General features: G+C 38.6%; 1 long non-coding RNA gene across 1 annotated transcript; it reads right to left on the bottom strand.

Annotated features, from left to right (window-relative positions):
- Positions 1–96: 96 nt before the first annotated feature.
- On the bottom strand, positions 97–27,959 carry LOC148595789 (uncharacterized). The gene is made up of 2 exons (XR_015914422.1): positions 27,902–27,959; positions 97–162 (listed from the first exon to the last, which is right to left on the bottom strand). It is a non-coding gene; the product is annotated as an uncharacterized LOC148595789 (long non-coding RNA).

Here is a 27,959-nt window from a genome sequence, read left to right as displayed (position 1 = left end):
TTATATATAAAGTTACTTGCAGGTAGCTTTTCATAGCTTTCATAGAATGCTTAAGGTAAACTAAGGTTATCACAGTACCTCAAGTGTCAGGGGGTACAGATGATGCTTCACACGTCCCTCAGATTAGCTGCAAAATGTGACCACCTCCAGCCATCCCAGCACCTACGCAGAAGCAGGAAAAACAGAAAACAGATGAGTTCAGGCACAACAAAGGTCACAATGGAGCAAAAACACCGTACCAGACCCCTAAAGGGTGTCCTGACAGTGTCCTCCGTCAGGAAAGGCTACCTCAGGAGAGGCCACCAGCTGGGCCCAAACAATGGAGCCACCTGTGGCGCTCACTCAAACGGCCACGCTGCCCGAGATGCCTCCCCTGCCTGGCACCCTGCCACGCCGCAGCGCCCGGCGCTAACCTTGACATTAAAACGAACCAACACAGACTTAAGTGGCTAAAAGAAGTCAGAGAGACTGATCAACACTAATTTACTGCGTGTATCTAAGATATAAATCAGCTGGACTGGACGAAAACTCCAGATCATCAAGGACAATTTTTGGGTGAATAGTATTTCACTCCTACTACTTTAGAAAGCAAAATTTTAGCCTAGTGACCTATGAGCTGGTTATTTCAAGAAGTAATACTTCCTTTTCCTCTGAAAAGACAGTATGTAAAACTCACAGGAAGATGGCAAGCTGTTAAAAAAAAAAAAAAAAAAAAAAGGTACATTATGGCCACTGACAGAACTAGAGGTAATGGCCACTAACTGAAGCACCAAAAGTTCCACAGGAACTTAAGGAAATATTTCTTAACAGTGAGGGTGACAGAGCACTGGAACAGGCTGCCCAGAGAGGTTGTGGAGTCTCCTTCTCTGGAGATCTTCCAAACTCGCTTGGACGCAGTCCTGTGCCACGTGTTCTAGGTGACCCTGCGTGTGCAGGGGGGTTGGACTAGATGATCTCTAGCGGTCCCTTCCAACCTTAAGCATTCTATGATTCTATGATTATTTTGCTCAGAATTCCTAGGCCTACTTCTAACTGCTATATTTGGCCGAGTAGCATTAAAAAGACCTTAAATTAAGAGCACTTTTAAACTTAAGATATATATATACACATATACACAGACACACTAGTTTAACATAGGAGGTTACTTCTTTCCAGAGATGGAAGGATCCATTTTTCTGACTGGAAAAAAGGGACAGATCCAGGAAAGAAGGGAATACGTTTTTTTTCCCAGCAAAGTCAATAATAATAATAAAATCTTAGCTGATTCTGAGCACATATGCGATGGAAATTTTGATGTACACAGATGACATTGATTCACCCTGGCTGAGCAGGAGGGCTGGACTAGATAATCTCCTGAGGTCTCTTCCAACCTCAATCATTTTGTGACCAGAATTTTTTCAAGAAAGGTGCTGGTTGGTACCATCAAGAGTAATTTCTCTGATCTCCTTTTTGTCAGACTTGTTAAGTATCTTAATAAGTCAGCCACGGTGCTGACTAATTGAGTGATTCACAGGAATCTAGTTTCTGTTGGGTGGGACTATGGGACATATGGGACTCTGAAAAGTATCTCTCAATATCAGGCTCAATAACTAAGGAATAACCAGGAAAAGGAAGCAGTCTGCAGAAAAAACACAAATAACATGCAGGGAAATGTTGTCTACATTGAGACTGAATGCGACCACATTGAGCTAGGCTGAATGAGAAGGTTGTAATATTTTAAATAAGTGTTTTCCCTGATGAAGTGCTAGAACTGGATTAACAAAGTGCAGCAGAAATTCTGATTTACAATCATAAAATTTTCTGCCTTTCTTATTTATTTTTGTATTTTTAATACACAAACAGATCTCTAAACAACAAAGAACTGAGTGCAAGATATAATAGATTGAGAATGAAAATTTCACCATATTTTTCAGAAACCTTCCTTCATTGCAATGGCAAAAGGTTAAGCGGCACCTCTGTAATAGTGTTAAAAAAAAAAGAAGGTAACAGAAACAAAAATCATCTACACAAAAATCCTTGAACCTTGAATCCTTTAAAAATTATACATATTTCCAGGCAAAAGCAAAAATAATATGCAACATCACTCAAGGTTAAAATAAATTATTCTATGTGTTCAAAGTGAAATCCGTAAGCAGGGTTCTCTCATGATTAGCATCATTAAATAGTAGGGCTGGATAATTTGTTACATGAAAGGGCTTTACATTTTGCACCATAAACACGCACCAACAAGTTCTGACATCCCATTTTTCAGAAAGAGCTTGCTCACTTCTTAGGAGGTTGAGAGTCTGATTGCTTGTCCAATTTATATATATTTCTGCAAGGCCCATAACATTGATTGGATTTGTGATTTTCAGAAGAACTCTTAACCCCACAGAAAAATAAGCCACAATTCTCTTTTTCAACAATAAAGGGCTTCAACTGCAATGAAGTAATAACATGTAAGGCAGCTGTTGACTGAAATGAGCTAACAAGAACTACTGACAAATTCCTGTTTCAAAACACTTGGTAGGGTATTAGCAAGTGGAAATGATCTCCATGTGACAAAATCAGACTCCTACTACAAAAGCAAAGGGAAAAATTATTCCAGTAGCTTTTCCAAGATATTTTGAAATCCCACTCAACAGCAAAAAAGATTTAGCTACTTTAAGGACAACAGAAGGGAAATGTCCTAATTTCAGTTTACCTAATTGTATTCAGAACATTCCGTTTCACTCTTGGTTGCAAGTGGTGATAGCACGCAGACCGCATGTGAAGACAATGCTTGTTTGCAAGGCTGCAGCTGAGAACAGGGCACACAAACATGAAGACAGCTGGATTTGTACTTGGCTCTGCCACTCCAGTACATGTGAAAGAGAGGCAGTACGGCACACAGAGTAACACGCTATATGTTTATATGGCAAGCGGCCACTTTCAGTGATCTTGGAAGAACATCATCTCCAGGAAAAGAGCATAGTTTTGCATGAATAGATTACACAAGTGAGTGTTTCTTTTCTTTTCTTTTTTTAATTCTAATCATCATAATGAACCCATGTGGCAAACAAAAGGATTGCAGCACTGAGTTAAAACAGGGACTATCCAGGACTAGTCTGGCTTCCCGAACTCATTAACAGGCTTAGTTCTGTATTGGAATTTCAAGATTCCACCAGAGATCTGTGCCCATTAGATCTCTTTAAATAGCTCACAAACTAACCTGTTAGAAAAGGAAAAAGTAGAATGGTGACCCAAACACGCCAACAGACCTTTTGTCTGGATTTTTGTCTAAGTCAAGAAAGACCCAAACTTGTAAATCCTCTTTAAAAAAAAGATATATATATATATACGCACACACACATACATATATATATATAGTTTCCCGAGACTGCTCTGCAGTCAAATTTAAGGCAGGCAGGATAGAGCACTCCACTGGGTATCTGTGCAGACAGCTGCTCTCTAGGGAGAGGGCTGACCAAAACTAAACCACCACTTATCTCTAACGCCTGGGATTTGCACAGACTCCAGTGCCCCCATATGCACTCACTGCTCCCCCTCCCCTCATTAAATCAGATAAACCTTTCAAGGTTTAAGTCTTTTACTGGACCACATTTCTGTTCTTACAGATTTGGCAATCTTTGTCTCTTTGATATAATAATAACCAGAACATTTTCTTAGCAGCACTAAGCTGAGTATCAGCTGATATTTCCTTTGGCATGCATAGTTTTATGTTTTACGCTGCATTATGCTTACAAATATATTTTTGGGCAGGATAGCTTAAGAGGTCAGCACTACAGTCCAAGAGCAAATACAGGAATTAATACACTTTCTTGGGTCGCAAAGAAACTTCCATCATTGTAAAGCACATAAGCAGACAAGAAGTCAAAGTTTTCTAATTAGGTACTAATATTGTACTTGACATACAGGATAGATTCTATGGTATCCAGAAGGAGTATTCAGGCTGTCTTTCGTGAGTGAAACAAGTCATAATCCCAGCTACAGTTAATAAGCAACTACTTGAACTGAGGAAAATGTTCTGAAGAACTGTTTAGTCGATGTTTAGGTAAAGTATTTGGAGATCTAGGTGGCAGGAAAACCAAAGCACTACCAGCTGAAACTCTGGCTCACATACCAACTACATAAAGGGAAGCTTCCCTGATAAATTAACAGGGAAACACCAAGCACAACCTGCAAAAAACCATAAATAATAAAAAAAAAATTAAAGAATTATTGTAGCTAGGTCTCACTGAGCCAGTTCACACACAAGAGGTTAATCAACTTCAAAAGAGCAAAGAGCTGGGGATGTTATTTAAAGTCTGGGACATCTTTTTATAATGATATAATTTTTATAAAGATAATCCCCCCCCCCCTTTTTTTTTTAAGAAAAAGGTAAAAGATAATTCAATTATTAATAACGTACATGTGGGAGAAGCTACTGATATCAGATTGCTTTTTAATGAGGTAAGAGAGACACTGAAGAATTAAAAATAGAAATATGGAAAATAAATAAGATTTTACAACCTCCCCAAGCAATCTATCCCATTGCTCAACTATCCTTTCCTCCTAGCAGGCTATTCTAATAAGTACCTCAAGCCTCACTTGATGCAATTTAACCACTCCACCCTCCCCCCCTTTTTTTTTCTTTTGTAAAAAGGCACAGTCCTCTAACTATGAAGGATATTACAGTTCCCCTCTTCTGTAAATGAAATAACACCCATTCTTTCTACCAAGTTTTCTGAACCACTGATCATTCATGTAACTTTCCTCAGGACACTTCCAGTTAGCTCAAGACTGAGCTTTGATAAAGCCTCAGATGGCATGCCAAGATGAAATGATTATTTCACATAGTTGTCTCACAACTTTGTTCATTCTGCTATATTTGTCTTTTTGTAACCAAATGACACTGTTGATTCAGGATAAACTAGTCCTATCTTAAAAGCTCCAGATAATTTCTGCAAAACTGGAAGGCCTGGCTTTTAAATATTATCCATTTTCCTTTTACCATCTCCCATCCCTTTTTGATTATTCATTTCAAAATATTCAAACAAAGAAAATGGAAAAGGAGGAAAGCAGTTGTTTAATTTCAACTAAAATTAAAACTACTGCAAGGATAAATGGAACTAGAAAGAAGGCAGAAGAAAACAACTTTCCATAAGGAAATAAAGAATATCAAGACAGTCACCTAGGAAATGTACACAGCTAGAGAAATCACTACTCTAAGAAAAAACTCAGCACATGGAGGGATTTAGCAAAAATGTTAATACAGAAACATACAAGCAAAATTTACTGGATCAAAAAAGCTAATGACTGATCACCACAGCGGATGAACAGTTTACACCTGAGCAGTATAGAACATAAAGCTGAGCGATACAAGCTTTATTTTAAGCTTACTGGCATCTTAGTATGCAATTTGGGAAAAATTACAACCTTTAGCTTTCATTTTTTCCCCACTTTTGAAAATGGTATTATTAATACTTTAGGAAACACCTATGGGGACAAAAAGGGAGATTAAGTAAGTTTGCTATTATTACCTAATCTCCATCACGGTTATGTTTGAGTGTGATTTGGCCATTAAGCCTTGCAGCTGCTATCTTAAACATTATTATAGAACTTCATTTTTAAATGACTGGCTTTACAAGCTCCACAACATGGCTCTGAGTCAAATGAAACATTACCAAGTGTTAACTAAGCTATTTTACCATTTTATTTCTCTCAAAGAATTCAGGCATTTTATTTAAAAATCACAACAGAGCAGATGTGCAGCCAAGACATTCTTGCCCACAAGGCTAGATTCACCAGACAGTGCAGTAAAGCTGCACGCATGCTACCCTGCTCCAGGTCTTTGTGTCCACACCATTGGTAATGTGCTGTCCATCTGATGCAAAGCGGAGTCCAACTATAACAGCATCAACATCAAAAATTAAGCTTTCTTTACAAGTGGCTAACTAGGGAACAGAAAATGTGTGTGGCAGGAGTATTTATGTTGTGGGGCAGAGAGTCAAAATTAACACGATCCTGAGATGGAGAATTCATTCCTTCAGTGTGTGTTTTCACTAGGCGCCAAGTGAGAACATGAACCTTGTGCAATTCACGTTTTCAGCCAATTATTTCTCCACTGATTTAGGCTTGTTTTCTCATCTAAAAATATTAAATCAACAATCCCAAGGTAGACACAGGAATTCAGAGAGGCCTACTTGCAGCAGTTGGCAGCAGCACCACCACTGATGGCCGTACTCAGACAGCTCCCAGCTTGTAGGCGGTATAAGTCTATACTATTGTATATACACAATAAATGTAATACACTTTTATGTAACATATATTTCTTAGCAGTTCTCTCATTTGTATACAGCTACAGATGCATACACGAGACATGTGCTGAGTGATGTGAAAACAGAATCAAATGAACTCATGTAGCTCTTTCAATGAAAAGAAACGTAGAGCACTTCCTCTTCTAGTATGGAGATATTACAAAGGCATCCCTGAAGACAACCACTGTATGCCAAATCAGATAATCTCTAATAACTTCCACATGAAACACTTATAATTTGACCATAAATGATATTACTAAGAAGTGAATGTGACCTGCAATTTTTTTTTGCTTCTCTAATATATGTTTACTAACATGTATCTAAATATAACTGTCTCTGTAAAGGGACACTGCAGTCATTCACACTCCCAAACTTTGTCCCCACACACGAGGTAAAGAAACTTAAAGCAAGGAGATTTTGATTTTTTAAATTTCCCTTCAACCTCAGATCATTTCAGAAGTTTCCGTCATAATGAAAAAATTAATGCTGACAGTAACTGAGTGGGAGCGAATGCTCCCGGGCATAAATCATTACTCTCCCAGCAGAAAGCATGTGCATTTACACAATTGCAATTCATGATTCATTGTTCTTCCACTTAATGATAACTTAGTCCAGACTTTATTTACACTTTATATATTATTCTAAGCCTTTCCCCTGAATCCTTCATTTTAATTACTGAATCATTAATTTAATAAAGCCCTGATTTATCTTGTCAGTGTTTAACTACCTAGACTAAAGAATCAAGACTTTCATTCTGTTGTACTGTGAAACTTTGAAAAGATTATTATCAAGTAATTATTTCCATAAACAATTCTGCATAGGGTACAAAGAAAAAATATAGGTTTTTATTTTGGAAATAAAGCCTGATCATGATTTTTTTTTTAATATTGAACACAAAATGAAAATATGTGATCTATACAGATAAACAAAATAAATATTGCTTTAAAATAGAACATTTCAGACAAATTTGAATTCAACTTGTTCTTCATAGCTCTGGCAAATGTTGTCTGCCATGCCAAAAATAATCAATACAAACAGTGGATAACAGTTTGCCAGGGTGGGTTGAATTATACAATATATCACTTTCAGACTGAAAATGAGCAATAATGGTTATATAAATAAAATTTCAATACCTAGTTCAAAAATCTTGTGTAGATACTTGCAGATCTACGCAGTCTATATAGTGCTTTGTAACCTGAGTAATACCAAATCCTCGTCTCACTTATCCTAGAATGATTGAGTGTTTTATGACCTGTAACTTCTTTTGAACTTCTCAGAGTGATCAATGATTTGACCCTTTTATGGAGTATTTCTTACTTTGGTGGCTGTTTACTCAAAGGTCTAAAAGAAAGAAAGAAACAGTTAGCAATGACTCCAGTTGCAACAGTGATGTGAGAAGCTGGCAAGTGCTTCTCTCTGCAATGAATACTTTTCTCCAAAGAGCTCATAAATTTTGTATCAAAATTACCAAAGTCAGACTGAAATACCAAAACAGGCTTTAGTTACTATTTATGAATCTGCTTTTTTGAACATTAGTGTGAAATATTTAGAGTGGTCACAAAATCAGCTATACCTACTATCCACCTGTGGAAAATCAAATCACAGAATATTCAAGGAGAATGAGTCCTTTCCTGTGCTATTTTCTTCTGTTAATAGCAATCCCTTCCTGTAATCATAGCTTAAATGAGAACAATCAGTAGAAACCAGGAGTTTCACCTCAATAAAGACTTTAATTCCTTTTAGAATATATATTATATATACATATATATTTTTTTCTAAGTAGCCCCATCTTTTTCCTTAAACATACCACAGATGCCATCCTGTAATAAGTTCTAGCTGCCACAATGATTACATGATATGCTAATAAGTGTAGAAGAAAATGCAGTGGGACATATTTTAAAGAAAAAAAAAAAGAAAAAAGCACACACAGTGCAGGAAGAGGCTGGAATGAAACATATGGACAGAAATTAGAAGATTCATAAATCATGAGTAAGTATGCACATTTAGTTCAAAGGGACAAGAATGACTGCACAGGCATGGAAAGAGAAAGCCTAGTATCGCATATCAAAGTCTCCACTCCTCACACACTGGCAGCTAGCACAAAGTCTGAGGTAAAGATTTCAAAGGAACCAAGAAAGATCCCAAGCGGAGTAACAAAATTAGCAAGACCGTGCAGCCAATACCAGGCTGCCTGAGCACCTACTAGCAGGTTGGCTCTCCCAGTGGAAGCAATGACTAAAGGATACTGTCATTTGGACACAACAGGCATCATTGCTTTGCCAGATAGTAAGAACACCTCCTCTACCAGGCAAGCCCATAATAGGACCCAGCTTCTCTCCCAAGTACCCAAATGTGCTTTGGGGTCACTAGGTAGAGCACAAAAGTTACACGAAGATGGTTGAATGAATGTAATTTTCATGTCCAATGTCCAAATTCAGGTGATCAGTCATAAGGCATCAGTCCAAGAAACGGAAGATAATTACAAGTCATATCAATCTCCTGCCTGCCTGGAGATTCCAAGGCAGCACAGATGAAAGAGATTAGACAGTTGCCTAACTGACTTCTAGAGAATGAAAACCTTTCAAACACAGACATAAGGTCACTAATCAAAAGAATTATTCTGAGACTTTCCCCTTCGGTTACTTTCATTTTTGAGGAAGAAAAAAGTGCAATAATGTTGAAATAATCTCAAGATTATTCCCAAGCATTAAGTGGTTGCCAAATGGTTTCTTGACTATTCTCTTTTAGCTCCCTCCCCTCTTTCATCTCTCTCATACTCCTCCTCTCTTCCTCTCCTTGAGGCTTTCCTCTAACTCGTCACTATCTCCTACCTTTTCCATTAGTAACCAGTTAAGTTTTTCTCATCATATAATTCCCTCCACCTGCTTAGCCCAAAACCACTACACACCTCACCAGAGCTTCTTAAGGTCTGTGCTTGAATGAGCTCAGGGTCTGGGCTCCACTGCCATTCTCCTTTGCTTACTCTACTGAGCACACTCTTCCCGCAGCTTTTTTCTGTCTCAGTTTCTGTGACTCCTTCTGTAAGAGCCTCTCAATCCTGCCTCTGAGGTGCTCTCTTCTGCCCCCTTACCCTTAGCCAATCTAACCTCAAAACACCTATTTATCTGATACTTAAAATCTTCCACCTGAGCATTCTCCTTCTGTCTCCTACTCCAAATCCATTTCTGTTTTGTCACAGTGAAAAAAAAACAGAATTTGAGGATGACTTGAAAATAACTAACTCTAGACTGAATTTCAGAGAATGGAGATACAAAAAGATTTTTAAGTTTCAAAGTTTTGTGCAAGTTAGTACCCATTTCAATGTTATACAAAAAAGTCAATGTTTTGTTTAAAGATCATCTCTATTTAAAATTTAACCGAAATCAAATTTTAGAAGATAAAAAGGTGTCTGGATAACAGACACTAAAGACATAGAAAATATGAAACTTTAGGAGTAAAGCTCCCTTTTTTTCCCCACATTTGTTTCGGGCAATGCAGAATTCTTGCTAGACTGCTAAGCTACTTGAACAACTTAAGAGTTGTTTTAAGAAACTACACAAAACAGAATGTCTTCATAAGCTACTGATCTCATTTTAGAAGATTATATGGCAAATTTTATTTATTTTTTTAACCATGCCAACAGAAAAGAACGCCAAGACAAATTTGGTTTGTATCCCATTATTTCAACAACACTATCAGTTTAAAAATTCCCTGAAACAAAGAATTCTATATCCAATGAACCCTTAGTTACTTTTATTTGATGCCAACATAACAATAAGTAAAGTCAATTACAAGGACTTTCACCATCACTGCTTATCCTGTGATTAAGTACAAACAACTAATGCTTTTAAATAGCCTTAGCCTTGTCTGTACTAAGAACAAAATTACATTGGCTGATTAACTGAAGGAGTGATTACTGAACTAACTCACAGCTTCTGTGGAAACTGCTCACTTGAATTTGTATTTATGAATACAAAATATCCATTCTGTCTTGTTTTAGTAATAATTGTTATTTACTAAAAATAATTGCTAAGAATAATTGTCTGTTTTTCTAAACAAACATACCTCTATGCTACATACTTCAGTAGATGTACATTTTTGTAAAGAACAGTTTTAATCTAAAGCTAACTGTTTAAGAACTGGATTTTAACATTTCTTTTCCCCTAGGAAAATAACAGAGATGAATTAAGAAGAAAAGGTTCTGGAACAAATCTTGTTTATAAACACAGCCCATGCAAACAGTCTCTCCTTGGATAACTAAATCTAGTCTTGAGTTACATATTTGAACACATGGAAAAGCATAAAGAGTACTCGCGCTTTGCTTTATTAACAGGAATAGCAAATATTTCTACTGCATGTTATCTACTTCTGTAGATTCTGAAAAGTGACAACCCTTAACCCATAGCAAACTGCTGTGAATTCACAGATCTCTATTTAGCTTTTTCATGGAATGCTTAAGGTTGGAAGGGACCTCTAGAGATCATCTAGTCCAACCCCCCTGCACACGCAGGGTCACCTAGAGCACGTGGCACAGGACTGCGTCCAAGCGGGTGTGGAAGATCTCCGAATTCACACGAGGCAGCTGTAAGTGCCCCAACTTTCATTTCTCCTGCCGCTCAGGAGGCACTCCTGAGAACATCGCAGGACATCTCAGGATGCTGCTGGAGATGTTCCCTTTTTTCTTTGCCTTTTTGGCAGGAATCACCTCCCCTCCCTTCTTTGCTGTTGGCGCTACCTGGTCTGTTTGAAAAGCTGTTAGCCAAATTTCTGCTGGATCAGGAAGAACACACATGACCTGCTGGACAGTCTGAGATGGGCTTAAAGTAATCATGGAAATACATTGTTGATTCAGGCATGAAGAGGACGCAACTGTGAGACACCCATCCCTCAGTCTCTGCAAGTGCTTAATGCGCTGATCAGACTCGGAGGCTCCAGCGCCTTTCACACACAGTGGGCAACCAAACACAGTTCCCTTTGCTGTGAGTCAATGTACGGGAAAAAAACACCAGACACGGCACAAAGCGGGATCAGTGAAGTGCAGCAGGCAGAAACAGGAACACTGAGCCAGCAATGCGGCCATCCATCAACTCAGAACCCATTAACCAAAGGAAAATTATCTTCTAGTGCTAATTTCCTGAAGGCTAGAGGACAAAATGAGTCCAGTGAGGCAGTGCGGACACTCCACAGTTACTGTACAAGCACACAATATACCCAACAGGGAAAGGATTTTGAGTCCAGAGTCCCATGGATAACAGGAAAGGAAAATTCTGAAAGCATAAAATGGAGAGTTTGAAATGCAAAGTTTTAAGCCTTCATTTTTAAGTTACCCATTGCTTTCCTCTCCTTAAGCTGCAGATTCTACATGCAAAATCTGCCGCTTTAGAGCATTCAGAATGTGATAGTTCCTCCTATTGATTTTTGCATTTATACAGGCAGTTCTAGGCTTCTGTTACAACCACTGATTATGATATGCATGCTTAAAAAGGACAGTGAAAGCATTAGTTGAAAATATGGTGAAATTGTATTAAAATTTATAACGGAGGAGAGAAAAAAAGCCATTTTTAAGGGAAGAAAACAACAACAACAAAAAAGGAGAGAAAAGATAGAGCTGAAATGTGGACAGTGGACAGTTTTCGAGCCTCAGTTGAACATATATTTTTTAACAGGGGGAATTTAGACCTACCATCTGGCTCAACCCAGTCAAACTATCTTTCAGGTCTAGCAAAGCAAAGGTAGAATGAAATAAAAATTGATGGTACTCTGAAGAAAACACTGAATGGCCATTTATACTAGTCTGCCTCTTCTGCTGGCTTAGGTTTAAAATGAGAGACCAAGAAAACCATTTTGAGCCCAAAGCCTTTTACCAACCCAGTGAAGTCCTTTCACCTTGTTTACGAGGTGTGATGATCCCAGTGCTCTCCTTAGTTATCTTAGGCCCTTTCAGCCTGGGCTTCATCAGCCTTTAAGCACATAGGCTATCAGAAATAATTTTAAGTATTAGTGTGAGATGTTCTTTTGCTAGCTAAAAGCATCTTTTATGTAGGTCTTTGCACAACCACTTTGTAACCTATGTATGTGAACTGCATTACTCAGTTGCTTCCTGTTACAGGCTTGTGCATCAAACCTTTTGAGAAATATGCCTGTTGCAGAAATTCCCTATGATACCGTTTACATTTACCAGCCCTGTTTTTCAAAATCTGTGTTTTAAGAGAAAAATAAGCAAATTATTATTTATAAGTTGAAACACATGCTGACTCGCATATATGCACCAATAGTTCCTACTCATTCTCCATAGTTCCTAAATTGCATATGCATAACATATGCACAATTCCTTATTCGGAAACCTGCGCTAGTTCAACTAGAGGACTGAACTCAGCCCTTTCTACAAATCTGAACAGTGAAAAGCAATGGGATCCCAAAGATGCTACATTATTCATGCCTGCTCCTTCTTCCCACTCTTACTCCCCTAGAGCATTAACAGTAATGGTCTATAACACACCACCACAGTCTATGAGACAGATGGCTGCATCTTATTACTCTTTAGCTTACTGGACAGAAAATGGTGGATTTGCAATGAAGGGCTGAAAGCTTTATCTCCCCCACGATGCTCTTATATGATTTATAAGAATCGTGGTAATTCAAAGCTGGCAACTGCAGACCAGAGTGCTTCACTAGCACTGCTTTGGTAGCACAATCAAATTACTCTGCTTGGGCTTTTACAATTTACTTGTTACTTGCATATGTTATCACTTCTTAAATGGTAATATTACCAGATGGAGAAATTCAATAGGAAATAGTAACAGGAACAATATTCTGAATATAATTTCTAATCTGAGCATCAGTGAGAAGTCCTTTATCATAACATATACAGTACAGAAATATGATCATTTGAGAGACTTTTACAGGAAATTCCTCTTTCTCATTCCAGGCCAGGTACAAAAATGAAGGAAAGAAAGTCTTTAAAAATAAACATAGAAAATTCCTGAACACTAAAATAACATACTGTACTGCACTTGCCAGATCACTGTTGCACAGATGTTTAATTAATCCCTGAGGTGTTTAAATTTTTAATTAATACTCTAAGCTACAAAGATTCCTATTGCCAAAGCTAATAACAGGCAGCTACTTGATACTTTTGTTTCCCAGGCTCGTCTCATGCACAATGACTGTAAATCCTTTGAGAGCATGGGTGACGGCTCCGCTAGAGCGCTAAAATATCATCCTCTTCCGATACTTATCTCGGATTCACTTGTGTAGAGATTTGTCAGCCACATTTTAAGTTAAACTCCACATTATCAACATGTGGCTGCAAAGCATACGGATCATCAAGATAAATATCACTTTGCTCCTCTGCACTGTGCTATTACACACAGCAAGAGGGATGCATCACCTTAAGGAAAAAAGATGAATCACCCCAAGTGGGCAGCCTATCACTTTTCAAAAAAGCACTGAAGAACAACACCCCCACACCCTAAAAAGAAGGGTGTCCTATCCACTTTTACTTTTGAATCTGGATTTTTAATAAACAAAAGATTTAAGAATTACAAGCAAGCCATGAACAGAGTTCTCAATTCAGAGCACTCAGACCCTTTTCTATGTGCAGGGAACCCTAAACTGGAATAACAGCAATGGCAAACATCAGCTGTGTTTACATACTGTTCTGCACAGCTGTGGATGGAAAATGAGCTCAGTGTTGTATCTAGATCCTCCTCCACGGCTCAGACCTCACCTTCATAAACAGGTTTGCTATATTGCAGGTCTGACCTTGGGGAGACACTAACTCCCCAAAGGTGCGTTTACCTTACATGTTTACTCTGGGCTCGAGTCTTCATCCAGCGAGCCTGGTGGCTTGCTCTTGTTATTCCCAGGTTAGTGTCTGAAGATATGTCTTTGCCTAGGTATCAAGAGGACTGTCCAAGCACACCAATGCAGATGCAGCTGCACAAGTGCAGTAAATTTTTACTGTAGTAAAAATGAAGATTCTGGAAACAGTATCACCATTAGCGACCACTTAACTGCAGCTGCAATTGCAATTTTTGAAAATATGCCTTCCATTAAACATAGCCCCAATGCTAAGGGCTGTGTGAACAAAGAAGCTCATGTTCATGCAGAAACCAATGGGTTAGTTTAAACCACCACTAAGAGGTGGTAAAGAGGTTTCTGCACTGAATCAGAGGGGACCACAGCACAGCTGCAAGTGAGAGGTTGTCTTTAGCAGAGTTGCTGTTTCAGAGTTAGAAGCAAACAGTTCAAGGGAAAACTCAACAGAGATTAAGACCCAAATTCCTGTGGTCTCCAACCCTCTCCTCCACTGCTCAGACTGCAGCAGGGCAGTGCTCAGGACCTGCACTCTGCAAGGCATCCAAGCACCAAGAGAGGGGCAGGATGAAGGTAACCGTGTGTTCAACCATGTTCAGCTTGCATGAGCAGCAAGCTACGGCTTAAAGAGCATCAGGAAGCCAAGTGACTGGGTGAAAACAGACTGGAAAGAGAGGCAGTTTGTTAGTGGTATTAAATAATATCTGTCACCTGCCACACAGCTGCATGTGACACACACAAAAACAGAGGGATCTGAGCAGAACAGTAACTCAAAAAGGAATAGATGAAGTAAGTATAGCACAGAGGTAATCTGAGGCCGAAGGCACCTTTAGCTGAAAAACAGGAACAAGATTATACACAGGGTAAGAGTAAACACTGATAACACACAGGGACTCAACGGGCTGAAAATAAGGTTGCAGTAAGTAACAATTAACAGTAACAACCATTTCAAATGCACTCAGCAAAAAGAGGCTGGAAAATGTAATATTGGTACTTCTAAGTAATGAACCAGTGATTTAAGAGCACAGGAGATATTAAAAGGAAATAACCACCATCTCCTTTCCAGATTCTTAAGTGGACAGGAAGAAAAAGCCCAGAACAACACCAGAAAAACAATACAATAGAGTGTGAAAAAATTAAAGCTTATGAATAATTTAAAACTCAGCCCCTATGAAGTGCAGCTCTCTCCATGCCAAATTTGCAAGGACCTGTCCATGAGGCTGCACTGCGAGCTTGCTTAACTCAACAGTCATGGTGACACCAGTGTCATCCCTTAGAAGAGAAATAAAGGCAGGTACATAAATCTTAAAAAGGCTGTGGTCAACCAGTGTAGACACAACACTTACTTGAATGTACAGGCTGTGTCTCTGGACCCATCTCTTAGCAGCCATACATCTCAATTAAAGGATTATTCCTAATTATTCTCTTGTCTTTCCCACTGGTAACATGTGACTTCATCCAAACTATCAGTTATTAGCAGAAAGACTTGCAAGGATTTTGAGTGGCTTTGGTTGGACACCAACAGAAAAAAAAAACAATCCCACACCTCATTCACTAAAAAGCAGTGGTTTAACAGCACAAATACACGGGACACTTATGAACCGACTCTAGTGAAGCCCACCTACGTTTTCCTACCATCAGAGTATGCATTAATTCAAAGGGAAAACAAACTTACAAAACAAGAGTCCAGTAAAGTTACAAGATAATTTTCCTCACCATCAACCTGACCATTGGTTTGTGCAATATAATGTTTGCTAATCATGGGAGGAAAAAAAACATATATATATATAGGTGTGTGTGTGTGTGTATATATATGTATGTATATGTATATATATATATGTATATACACACACACATCCCAGTTTGCAAATGCTGCTATGTTTTAGTCTTGATTAATAGAAACATCCCTGAATTAAAATCTCAGGCAGCAACCTGGTGTCTGCAAGCAAATGCAAGTTTTACAAAAGATAAATAGAGGGTGTAAAAGCTTTGAATACATTCATATTGAAAGCAGAGATGTATCATCATAACTATACAGATTGATCTTGGGGATAACTGAATAGCTCTAGGAAGGACTGCATGATCACTATATTACTGCATCATCCATTTAGAATCAAAATTTAGTGCTTGTACCACCTGTGTTATGGTGGTTGTACCACCTCTGACCATGGACTGCATGGGGGACAAATTCCAGTAGCCCGAAGCATCAAGCTTCTGTTCAGCCTGGAGAAGAGAAGGCTGAGAGGGGATCTATCAGTGTCTATAAGTACCTCAAGGGAGGGAGTGAGGAGGATGGTGTTGGCCTCTTTTCAGTGGTGGCCACTGACAGAACTAGAGGTAATGGCCACAAACTGAAGCACTAAAAGTTCCACAGGAAATTAAGGAAAAATTTTTTAACAGTGAGGGTGACAGAGCACTGGAACAGGCTGCCCAGAGATGTTGTGGAGTCTCCTTCTCTGGAGATCTTCCAAACCCGCTTGGATGCAGTCCTGTGCCACGTGCTCTAGGTGACCCTGCGTGTGCAGGGGGGTTGGACTAGATGACCTCTAGAGGTCCCTTCCAACCCTAAGCATTCTATGATTCTGTGATTCTATGAATCAGCTTCCACAGGAAGTGGCTCACATATGACAAATGTGGTCCCACAGTAGGGCTCCTTCTTAATGTTCCAAATGATTTTGATAGGTGTGCTCCCAAAACGTGCTTCATTTTGTATGTTTTCCTTCCGTGTACTTATGTCGCAACGTACATGGTCACACTTAATGCAGCCGTGATGCTTTAAGGAGCGTCTTGCTAAGTTTTCTCACACAAATGCCACATGAATCTACTGAAACATAATGAAGAAAAATAACTATAAAACCAGAACCCCACATCTCGGCCAATTAAAGCCAATAGTGGAGATTTCATTAATGAAGTTTGCAGACTATTTTCAGATAGGCCTTTTCAGGTCCTCTGAGGAAGCTGGAATGCGTTTATAACGTTTTGCATCCAATTATGAGATACAAGCTCTAGTTGTAAACATTGTTCAATGACACACTGATAAGCAAAAATTGAAGTGATGCAAGCACAAGATATTCCAATTTACGTATCTTATTGCATTGAGTGTCTAAACTACAGCACAGCACCAAAGCACATACAGGATTCGAAGCATATTATTGTCATCAAATAAGCAGTTCTATGAGAAGAAACCTTGCTAAGCCTGGATCACAGCATTCAAGGATCAATTATATTATTGAGAGAGACTTTTGAATGTCTTGATTCTACCAGAAATTAACTGTACAATGTAATACAGCATAAAACAAAATAAAACAACAACGACAACACCTTGGTATAATTTCTCTACTGGAAAGCCATTTAAAAGAGCAGTCTGTGCAATTATCAAATGGTTGTATAACACAGATGTCACTAAGCTGCATGAAATCATTAAAGTTCCTGGGCTACTACTGCAAAAATGGAAACTTCTGGGATCATAATCACATTCTTTACAAGTCTCATAAAAAATGAAAGTACATTTTTCAAGCATATTGAGTATACCTTAGCATTACAGAAAAAAAAAATCTTCTTAGAGCAGGATATTGGTGGTTGCTGGAAAAGGGATCTGAGAAATGTTTTATAAAACTTGGGATTTTTAAACTTATAAACTCATCTGCCAAAGATCTCAAATCTTAAGAACAACAGAAAGTGTTGATGAGATCAAGGGCAGTAACAGTGTCTTAAGGAACTGAAAAAAAGAATGTTTAAATTCAGTGAGATTAATGAAAAGTAGTGAAAATGCCCAAATGATAATAAGATAATGCCACAAGATGTTATAATGAAAGCCAACTCCTTTAATACTCCCTTTCCCACAATCAATCTGACCCTAATACAAAACACACATGCAAGAAGAACTAAGCAGCCACCCAGAAGTTTTTGCAGTACAATTTAGGCAACACCAACTAGATGTGGCTGACCTCCAGGTTTAGAATAGAGCAAAAGATCTTAAAAGCCAAATTAGCAATGGAGGAAAAAAACTTTCTTAAGCTCCATAACCTGAATATTTAACAAAAGGGCATGGTAGTTAATCTGATTTTTAAAGTTTTAGCACCAAAAAGAAAAAAGTATTAAGGACAGTTGGATCTAGATTTCATACAGAAAAAGTTATCAGAGCAAGCCTATGAAAAAACAAGGTAAAAGAAATCTGAATAAAAAGGAAGGTCGCGCACAGAATGAAGAAGTACATTAACCAAATATACTCTAATTACTTTGTTTCTAATTATAAACAGACATGTGTTTTATGCACCCTCTGACAGTGCTATCTGGGGAGAACAGCAGCACACATCAGCATCCCCACCCACACAGACGACTTCATTCCAGGTCTGTGCCCCACAGATTAAATCACATGATGATTCAGAAAAAGATTTGTAGAAAGATTTCTCCGTATTAAATGGTGCACCTTGTCCCAGGGAATAGTCATTCCCACTTCCAACTCTTGCTGGTGCTGGGGCACCCCTTGCCCAGCATCTCCAGGCAGACTGAGTCCTGCCTGCATCTCCAGGCTCGGTCACTGTTACTCCTTTTCTTTAAGGATCAAGTCAGGCACCATTAAACAGCTCCACAAAACTGTAGCAAAGCATTTGTTTAGTAAAAGAAATGGAAATTGAAATATCCTTCTCTGCTCTTCAAACGGAATCAAAACCTCTCTCCATCTGTTCAAAATCCTCAGCCAAAGTGGCCAAAGTTCCTCCAATACTAGGACTCATGACGATTGCTACTTTTTACTCAAAATTTCACAATGCTCAAGTCTAGACATCCCACTTGCTGAAGGTGTATTTATCTTGATATTTACTAAAGCAAAGGAGGAGCTGGAGGGCTAGTATAACATCTCACCAGCTGGACTGGGTCTATACTAGCAAATTAAACAATGCATGGGAACATACCTAGGCACTTTGAACCTGAAATAGTATTTATCCAGATCCCCTGCAATTCAGTTATCTCTGAAGTTAAACTGTGAGCCTGTCTCTGGAAGACTATTGGCTTGAGTCAAGCAGCAAAGTTGAAACAACTGAGGCACAATTTCACAACATGAGCAAAGGCAGTTCAAAAGCAAGGAGCTGGGCTGTTCTGCAACAGCTGGTCTCCATGTCCCAGCTGTCCCAGGACAGCTTAATTTACTAGTGTATAGCTCTACAGCCATTTCCAACTGGTGGAGACACTAATTTCAGAGGGCGACTTCTGGCTCAGGGAGCTGTGGGGTGGCAGGAGAAATGCCAGTGCCATGTCTTCTCTTCCATACCTTGCTTCCAATGTCCCAGTGACTCTCCAAAAGCAACCAAAGACACAGAAATGGATTGAAATTTTTAAGTTGGCTTTTGGAATTCCAAGGAACAGTCTTTTTTCCTCTAGGGGAGTTACATGCACAGGCAGTTAGGACAACATAGCCCCATGCCGACTCACTGTTAAGATGGACTGCACGAAACGGGTATTTCTCCTCCATGCTATGCTTTTTCTTTCTTTTCAGTAAACACAGAGGGGTTAATCTTAAGTGGAAGTCACGCAATAATGTAGAAGTCTGAAACAAAAAATGACGGTCTGGCTCTCCAACATTGTAGATTGCTGCGACACAAAATTAGCCCTCGACTAGGTTCATTTGGCCAGCATTAGACTGCCTGCCCTGCAAACAGAAAATGGTTTTTAAAACAGATCACACAACCATTAATGAAACCATATAGCAAACTAACATACCAAATAGACCCAATAAATATGTATAAGAAATTTCATAAATATGGCACCAGTCTGGACAGCATCCTGAGTCAAAGGGACTATGGGAACGGTGAGGGGTAGGGGATGGGTAAGAGAGGAAGGATAGAAGGATGAAAATCAAGAGAAACTGTTCAGCAAAAGTACTTACTGAAAATATTCCTGAGTAGGCAGGATGTGTATTTACACTAGGAGAGTGCTTGATTGAATAATACTGCCTGGCTCTGCTTAACATTAGCACAACCGTATGGTGCTATCAACAGGGGCTCCTAATGAAGTGATGGTGAAAGACAATATGGAGGTGACAAAATTATTTTTAACACCTTGCGAGAAATGCATTTTTCTGTATCAGATCTGAAAACAGCCTACCTACCACAATAGCAGTAGAGCCATTTGCAGCACATATGCAGTGAACAGAAGTTATTTACAAAGAGTAAAAATACAGGGCTCTATAGAAGCACAATAGGGTATCCTAAAAATAACAGGGAATCTACAGAACTTAACAGAGAACAAAAACAAGCTCTTTACCACTGTATAAAAATCCTTATATTTATAACTCTTCAGCACTCTATACAGTATTCAAAAGAGCTACAAAAATAGTTCTTATTTTCTACTATTCGATGCACTTTCCATAAAGAACAAGAGTTTTTTTATTAATCATATTTCTCACAAAAAGCCAGAACTAATACACAAGTCTGTAACAATATCTGGAAAAAAAAATACATGTATTTTTACAGATTAATGGATGTCAGTTAAATAAAATGGGTTGTAAAATATATTTTGCCTCTTTTCTGACTACGTACATCAGGATAAGGTGCCTATACTATACTGTACAAACGTTTCATTTGTAAAGGAGTCGCTGCAGGTGAGTTGTTTACTTGCACTGTTTGTCCCTTAGAACATTGACAATTGCATCACCTCTCCACTGTTCGGATTAGTCACTAATTGAGTGTATGCTGAGCTACAAATTTTAAACCACTCTACTGTGGGATCTAATCCAGATCAAAGACTGAAAAATTATTTTAACTAACTGATCAACTTGCAAGAAAAAACTGAGAGCAGGACTGCCACACTAAAGCAAAGCAAGGATGGACATGGTAAAAGGTTGTGTGACAGAGCACAAACACCTGCTTTTTAAAGAGACATAATAAAATCAGAATTCGTTTCAGTGAAAACTCTTATTTAAATTTGCTTCATGGCTGTGTCCAGCTAAAAATCTCATGATAAGTTTCCTGTTTTTTTCTTATTTCTCCATAGCATATTTCTTTCCCTTGTCAATATACTGTCAGATAATACTGTGCCATTCAGAGGAAAAATGGCACAAAAAGGGACTCAGAAACACAAAGCAAACAACACCAGACAGTAAAGGCAGAATAATAATTATATTACAAAAAACAACTAATTCTTTTTTTTTTTCCCACTAATTCTTGTATGCACTACCATTTTCCAAGTCCAGATCTTCTACTAAGCTGTATCAATTCACAGTTAGGGCATTTTTGAGGTGTCACCACTGAAAGACTTATGTCTAACATTATCCATTCTCTGATGATGGCAATCAAATCAGATCGTGAAGGTAGGAAGGATGAAAGCACAGCTCCCATCCCTTACACAGGTAGCAGCAGAGTTGATTAGAGTCTATTTCACAGGACAAGGATTCTTTACTCAATGTCCGTACAACACCATGCAAATATAAAGTATTGGTGACTTCAAGGCTGCAAAGAGAAAAGATTCCTTCCAAAGCATCAAGTTATTAGCCATGAGACATCTCAGCCTTGTGACTAAACACCATTTATCTGTACAGTCAAGCTGAACAGAAAACTGTAATTATTTAACAGGTATATAATTGTAATTCCTGGGACCATAGCCACATCCAAGATAAAACCTATCAAATATTTTCAAACAAAAAGATAGACAAGGTCTTTGAGACTTCAGTCTCACTCACTTCATCAACTAAAATAAATAAAGACAGAAAACCACAGCCAAATTAATATTTTTTTCCCCAAACAGACTGTAGCAATCAATAACAAATCTCAAAGATCTCTTTTAGCAAAGTCCAGTCCTAGCCAACAGGTATTACATTAACTGCCATTATCAATTAGAGCTCACTGGAAACAGATTTACAAAGGAAGAGTTCTGGGAATTCATTTGTGCTTTAAAACAACCTTTGTAGTTTTCCCAACATGCTATTGGAGCAATAAGTGCTGCTTCATTAAGTGCAGTGCAACACATTTCTTAATGGAAAGCAATGCTAATATTTTAGGGAGTTCATCATCATCTAGCGTGGGATGCACACATCCATGTTAACAATTTCAGAAATGAGACATAAAGCTATTTGTTCATTTTCTGTTCTTTCTTTCCCTTTAAAAATGCAGGATGTCATAAAATGGAGAATAAGCATAAGCCAGACAAACAGCTTCCACAGTTACTAAAACCTGCTACAGGTTGGCAAAGTTAAGATGAAAAAATGATTTTTTTTAATGTAACAAGGGAAGGAGGTTAAAAGACATAAAATATTTCCGCTTCTGAGGCTCATCTCATAACCTCAGTCCTACTCGGACTGGCATTGATCATTCCAGTTTGTGATGGAAATAATCAAATGCAGGAAAGAAAAGAGGACAAATGTTTCTGATGAGTCACCCTCCTTCTTGGCAATTCCTTCCCCTCCCTTCTGTAGTGCCCCCCCCCCCAAAAAGATACAGATATTAGAAATATAATTTATTGTAAACTGTGCTTTTCAAAAGCTTGCTCTTATGATATTTAAATGATTAAAAAGCACCAAGTTACACAAACACAGAAATATCACTGTAGCTAAACTCAACTGAAATCCACGAAGTGGGGGAAAGAGTAGGATTATCCATACGTCAGACAGGAGCCCGATAGCTATCTACCAATGATGACTCATTTTGCACATTAAGAACCCAAATCCATATTTTGTGTAATCTCCAACAGGAACTTTTTAGGTGCAGGCATCCACTAAAACACAGTACAAGCCGTAAGTGACAAAAGACATAAATGGCACCATTCTCTTGGGAGCGAAGATGGCACTGGAATGTGGTTAACATTTGCATTAAGATGAAAAAACCCTTCCAAATCCAAGTATTCATCAGTTTAGGGAGGAAAAAACTTAGGCACTACAATTAAAAACAAGCAGAAAAACATCCACTGCAATCAATTAAACACAATCTTTGCTTTTAATAGAGACTATTTATTGCCATTGTCAAGGTGCCTATAAATTGTAAAGGGCACAACTGCTTTCCAGCTTAACAGTCATATCTTTCGCAGCAATACGTCGTCTTGAGAGTCTACGGTTTAACTGTTGCTTAAAAAAAAAAACAGTAGGAAAGCAAGGACAAGATCATTTCTTTACTTTTTAAAAGCAGCTTAAAAGGCAATTTTCTGTATTTCAGTAAGGTTGGGGTAATATCCATTAATCAGGAAGACACACTCCTGAAATGAAAATGTAATGGAGAAGACTCCTGCAAGCAAATAAAACTGATGTTTATTTTAACATGAAAACTCTTTTTTTTTTTTGTATATAAAAAGCATGACTCAGTCCTACCCACCAGTTTTACTGTTAAACTACAGTTCCTGTCCCTTCTGCACGGTTACAATACTCTGTACAACATTTCAATGCTAACATACACCTCGCAGCTTTCCCTTTTTACAAGCCATTCATGGAATGAGCTCTTCTCAGATAAATGCAGGCACTCGCAGAGAACACCAGTGATTCTGAATAGCGGTTTATGCTTAAAAGGCCCATGTTAGAATTGGGGCTTAAATTGAGTCCACAGAAAGAGCAGCATGCACACAGTTCATATAAAACTTGTAAAGTAATCAGTTTGCTCACAAGTTGAAAAAAAAAAAGTGATGTTGAGAACAACACTGCTTCTACTCTCACTATTAATAACTGAGGCATTCATACACCAACTACAGTGAACAGGATCGTATTATTCAAACTGCCAAGTCCACTACAGGCATTCAAAATTCATGTGGCTGGCTTAAAACTCTGCTTAAAATGAGTTTTTTTTTTTTTTTTCCCTGTGGCATTAACCTTTAAGATTCACATTTGCAACAAACTGTCATTAAAAGCAAGCCAAAGAGATGCCACAATTCTTAAGGAAATGTCTTCCAGCATTCTATAACACCATGTTTAGCATAAAATCTTTAGGCAAGTGCTAAACAGGCACAGAAGGTGAGGTGGGGAAGGTAAAATGAAAGAATGGTAAAATGAAGCCTTAAGATGTGTTTGCCTCTTTGCAGCCAGCCCCCCCTGCCTGAACTCTTTGAAGGTGACATTACCAAGAAATAAAAAGGATCTGTCAGAAAAAGAAGGCTGTACTCACTATCAGACGTTTCTTTTAACACTGATGAATATCACACTAGTCAAGTGGACAATGGTCCTTTCCATAGATCAACCCTTCTATTAGGGCTAATTGGCTGTAGCAGAAACTCATACTCATCGTCCCTCAAGAAGATACCAGGTGTTTCCTGATTAGCTTGAACCAAAAGGGGAACGTGTTTTGTGCACCATCTTCGCTTTGCAAATATTTAATTAAATACAAATAGCATTAACTTTCTTCATATGATCCATTTAGCGGGTTAAAAAGTTCACCTGAACATACAGAACTCATTTAAGTAGCCCATGGTGCACAGTAATTATATAAGAGTGGTTACGGTGCAAATGGAATGCAAATTGGTTAATGCTGCACAAACAAAACCCCACTTCTCTGCTCAGAACACATCTTCAAAGTCTTTGTAAAGGAGCCCTTATAGTTTGGCACTGTCTTCTGTCCTTCCCATCCCCACACAGACAGGGAAATAACAGACAAGACAGCACCTGGATTGGGAATGCAGCCAAGCCAAGCCAAAGCTGTTCAATGGGAGCTCACCTGTGGCTCCAACTTACCGCACACGTGCAGCCAAGGTCATCTCTAAATGCAGAAAGTAGCTGGGATGTCCAGGGCAAGGAGACGGGCTGCAGGACAGCAGGGCAGGCTGTGCCAAGGAGAACGGGTGAAGGTCAGGCTGCTACTGGCAAGGATTTGCGACTCGGATCCTCCTAGCTACCACCCCTTTCCATTTGTCCTACAGGCAGAAACTCCCAGCTGGACACCATCCTTGCTTCTACTTGCCAAATCCCCTCTCTAGGTATGCGCTCCGTTCACACGTCTTCTCCAACAGTTCAAGAATATTCATCTCCAGTGCTAAAATCCAGTTACATGCAGAACAGTCCATCCCACTGAACGAACTTACAACAAAAGAGAATGATCACCCTCAGCACAGTTTGGAAACTGTGGCTCCCATTTGGTTTTCCAGGAAAGAGCCCTTTGACAGAAAAAGGAATAAACAAGAAAATGTGTACAGGGATCATCCAGAAGTTTCAGGACAAAACTGCGCTGAGCAAGAGCAACGGCCCTATGTACCCAAAAGTCAACAACTAGATTCCAAGTATTTTGGAATCTGAACTCGGTATTTCTTTGGTTAACAAAGTTTACAAGCCTGTGTTGATGCCAGAGACAAAGAGAACATTTTCATTTTGCAATAAACCTCAGGGAGAGCAACAGCTCTTAGTAAGATCCTCCCTGTAGCTGACAAAAACTAGCCTGCCAGTTTAGTAGCTACAGTTGCTAGGTTTTATTAGCAGAAGATAAGGCTAAAAGGGAAACTGTACTGTCAAAAGTTCAGTTTAGCCCCAGTTATCACCTCAGTCCATTACAAAGCACTGCTGGGATCTCTGCTGTCCACAAACCAAACAGGACTTTGCACCTTTAGACTGAAACGGGGCAGTGCCAGAGGCAGGAATTCAATGTCATGCTAATGCAGCTGGTGGAACCTGTCCAGATTCCTCAGCAAATCTTTTGTGATCACCCCTAACTGAGAAATAATGAGGGATTTGTCTACTGCACTAAACCACTTTTCGTTCTAAACACCTCTTCTAAAAATAATTGTTTTAGGAGCAGAGACAGGGCAAAGAACTTCCTGAATCACAGGAGTACAAGCGATTATGGCTAGGGTATTCCCATGAGTCAAGAAAGTTTTCTCAGTATTTTATTATGCGATTAAATGTCAGAATGCAGCTACTGTTAACCAATATGAAGTACTGGCTAGAGTACAGTTTTGCAAAAGAAAACAATTCAAAAAGAGCCCTGTAACGGAACAGGGGTTTGGAGAAAACGAGAAACCAAATGCGAGTCAACAACGGAATGTTTCACAGCACCAGCAATTCTGTAACACATTAATGGGAGCATCACATGCATGACCCAGGAGATTAATTGTTCCCCTCTCCAGCGCTAGTGAACATTGTGTTCCACTTGGAGCAGCTCATTCTTCACATGGCTGTTGACAAATCAAAGAGTGTGCAGAAGAGAGTAATAAAGATAAGAAGTTCAGAAAATCTGACCGATGAAGAAAGGTTTAAAGAATGGTATTTGGCATACAGAAGAGAAGCAAGAAATGGGGGAGCAGAATGGACAGGAAGGAATATGGAGAAATACAGCTAGTCTTCCAGTCGGCAAGGGTTGTTGGAAAGAAAACACCTATCACAACTCTTCGTGTCCATGGTGTGCCAACGAGTACCAGTTGAGGTGAAACAAGTTCTGATTAGTTTTTTTGAGTAACTTTCCAACTTGGCAATTAAGTAAAACCACCCACAGTGTTATGCAGCCTCCACAGCCTCTGTGGAAACCCCCTCAACTGTGCTCTGAGGTCCTCTGTCCCATCTACGCAAGCTGTAACAACTTAAAACACCGCAAACCCTTCGGGGACAGGGAGGTGCATCCATTTTATGTCTACTGCAATACCATTAGCAGTAGTATCATGTCCATCATAACCCTTAATGACATTTCTATCTTGCATGATCAATATCTGGCATTAGTGAATATTCATTTGGTGTCTTTTGCATCTGCTCAGTGGCATTTCTCTTTTCTTCACACACATCATAGAATTAAGCCTTTTCCGTAAAGGAAAACAAGCAGCTGTTAGCGCAAGAGCAAAAGACAAAGTTAAAAACAGACCCTTCTGGAGTGAGAAAAAAAACATCAGTGTGTTATTTGTTAGTTGAATTTATTTGATATTATTTAACTGTTTTTTTCTTCTTTCCGTTAAAATCATGCTTCACACTGAAAAAAAAGAAGAGTTTTTAACTTAAAATGTGTTAAAGCAGTTCAGCATTTATGAAATTAGATAGCCCCAGCTACTTATAAAAGACCTAAAGTTATAGATTGGCTTAGTTTCTTGAAAACTTTATTTTTTCAGCAATTAACTACTTGATTGCATCCAGAGTCAGGGTTATTTATAAATAAATCTTATATATCAAAGCATACAGCAGACTAAATATTTTAATTCAGAATTAGAAATTTCAGCACTGTAATATCTCATCAGGCTATATTCAAAATTTCCCTAAAATCTGAGATTTCAGAAAAATATTTTCTTACAGCCATTTTAGCAAGATATAAAGGAGCAGGTAATAACAGGGAGTGTCAGATTGCAAAAGGCTTATAGCATGCCAAGAAATGTATTAAAAACACAAGTTACGTAGAGTGCAGTCACATGCAACTGTATTTGTTTCATATTGCAATGTAAAATATACCATTCCTGAATGAAGTCAAGAATGCAGCTATCAGTTCTCCAGGGCAGGTATCTTCATATTTCTTTGGCATAATCTATAGAATTGCAAATTATATATATGACATAGGGTTAGTAATAAATTAATGTATCACCTGGGGCAAGAGTCTCTGTTCCTGTTAATCATAGCGGATATCATGAAGATTTTGCGCATACCATTGAACATCAGGTACTAAACTTATGCAGCTGAATTAAGATCTTGGTTCTAGTGTTGTTAGTTCATTACAGTCAGAGGACCTTTCAGAAAGCACTAATAATTCAGGCATTTAATGCAGATTCTTAATATTAGAACATACCAACACTCTCCAGCAATAGAAGCCTTGGCCTAATGACACTTGGTATTTTGAGAAAGTAACTGTAGATATTCATTCACATCAAACCAATGAGGTGTCCAACAAACATTTACTCGCCTAGCAAACCAAGATGCAAAATGAACCATATTAACTCACCTTCAAGTATTTTAACTATTTCTTTGAAGAACTGACACCCTCAGAAGTGCAGGCAATG

Source organism: Tinamus guttatus, unplaced genomic scaffold, assembly GCF_059628265.1.
Source record: "Tinamus guttatus ecotype Peru unplaced genomic scaffold, ASM5962826v1 Tinamus_guttatus_pri_ptg000059l, whole genome shotgun sequence".
NCBI lineage: Eukaryota > Metazoa > Chordata > Aves > Tinamiformes > Tinamidae > Tinamus > Tinamus guttatus.
Note: the sequence above shows the minus strand (reverse complement) of the source record. Positions and strands in the feature narration are given on the sequence as shown.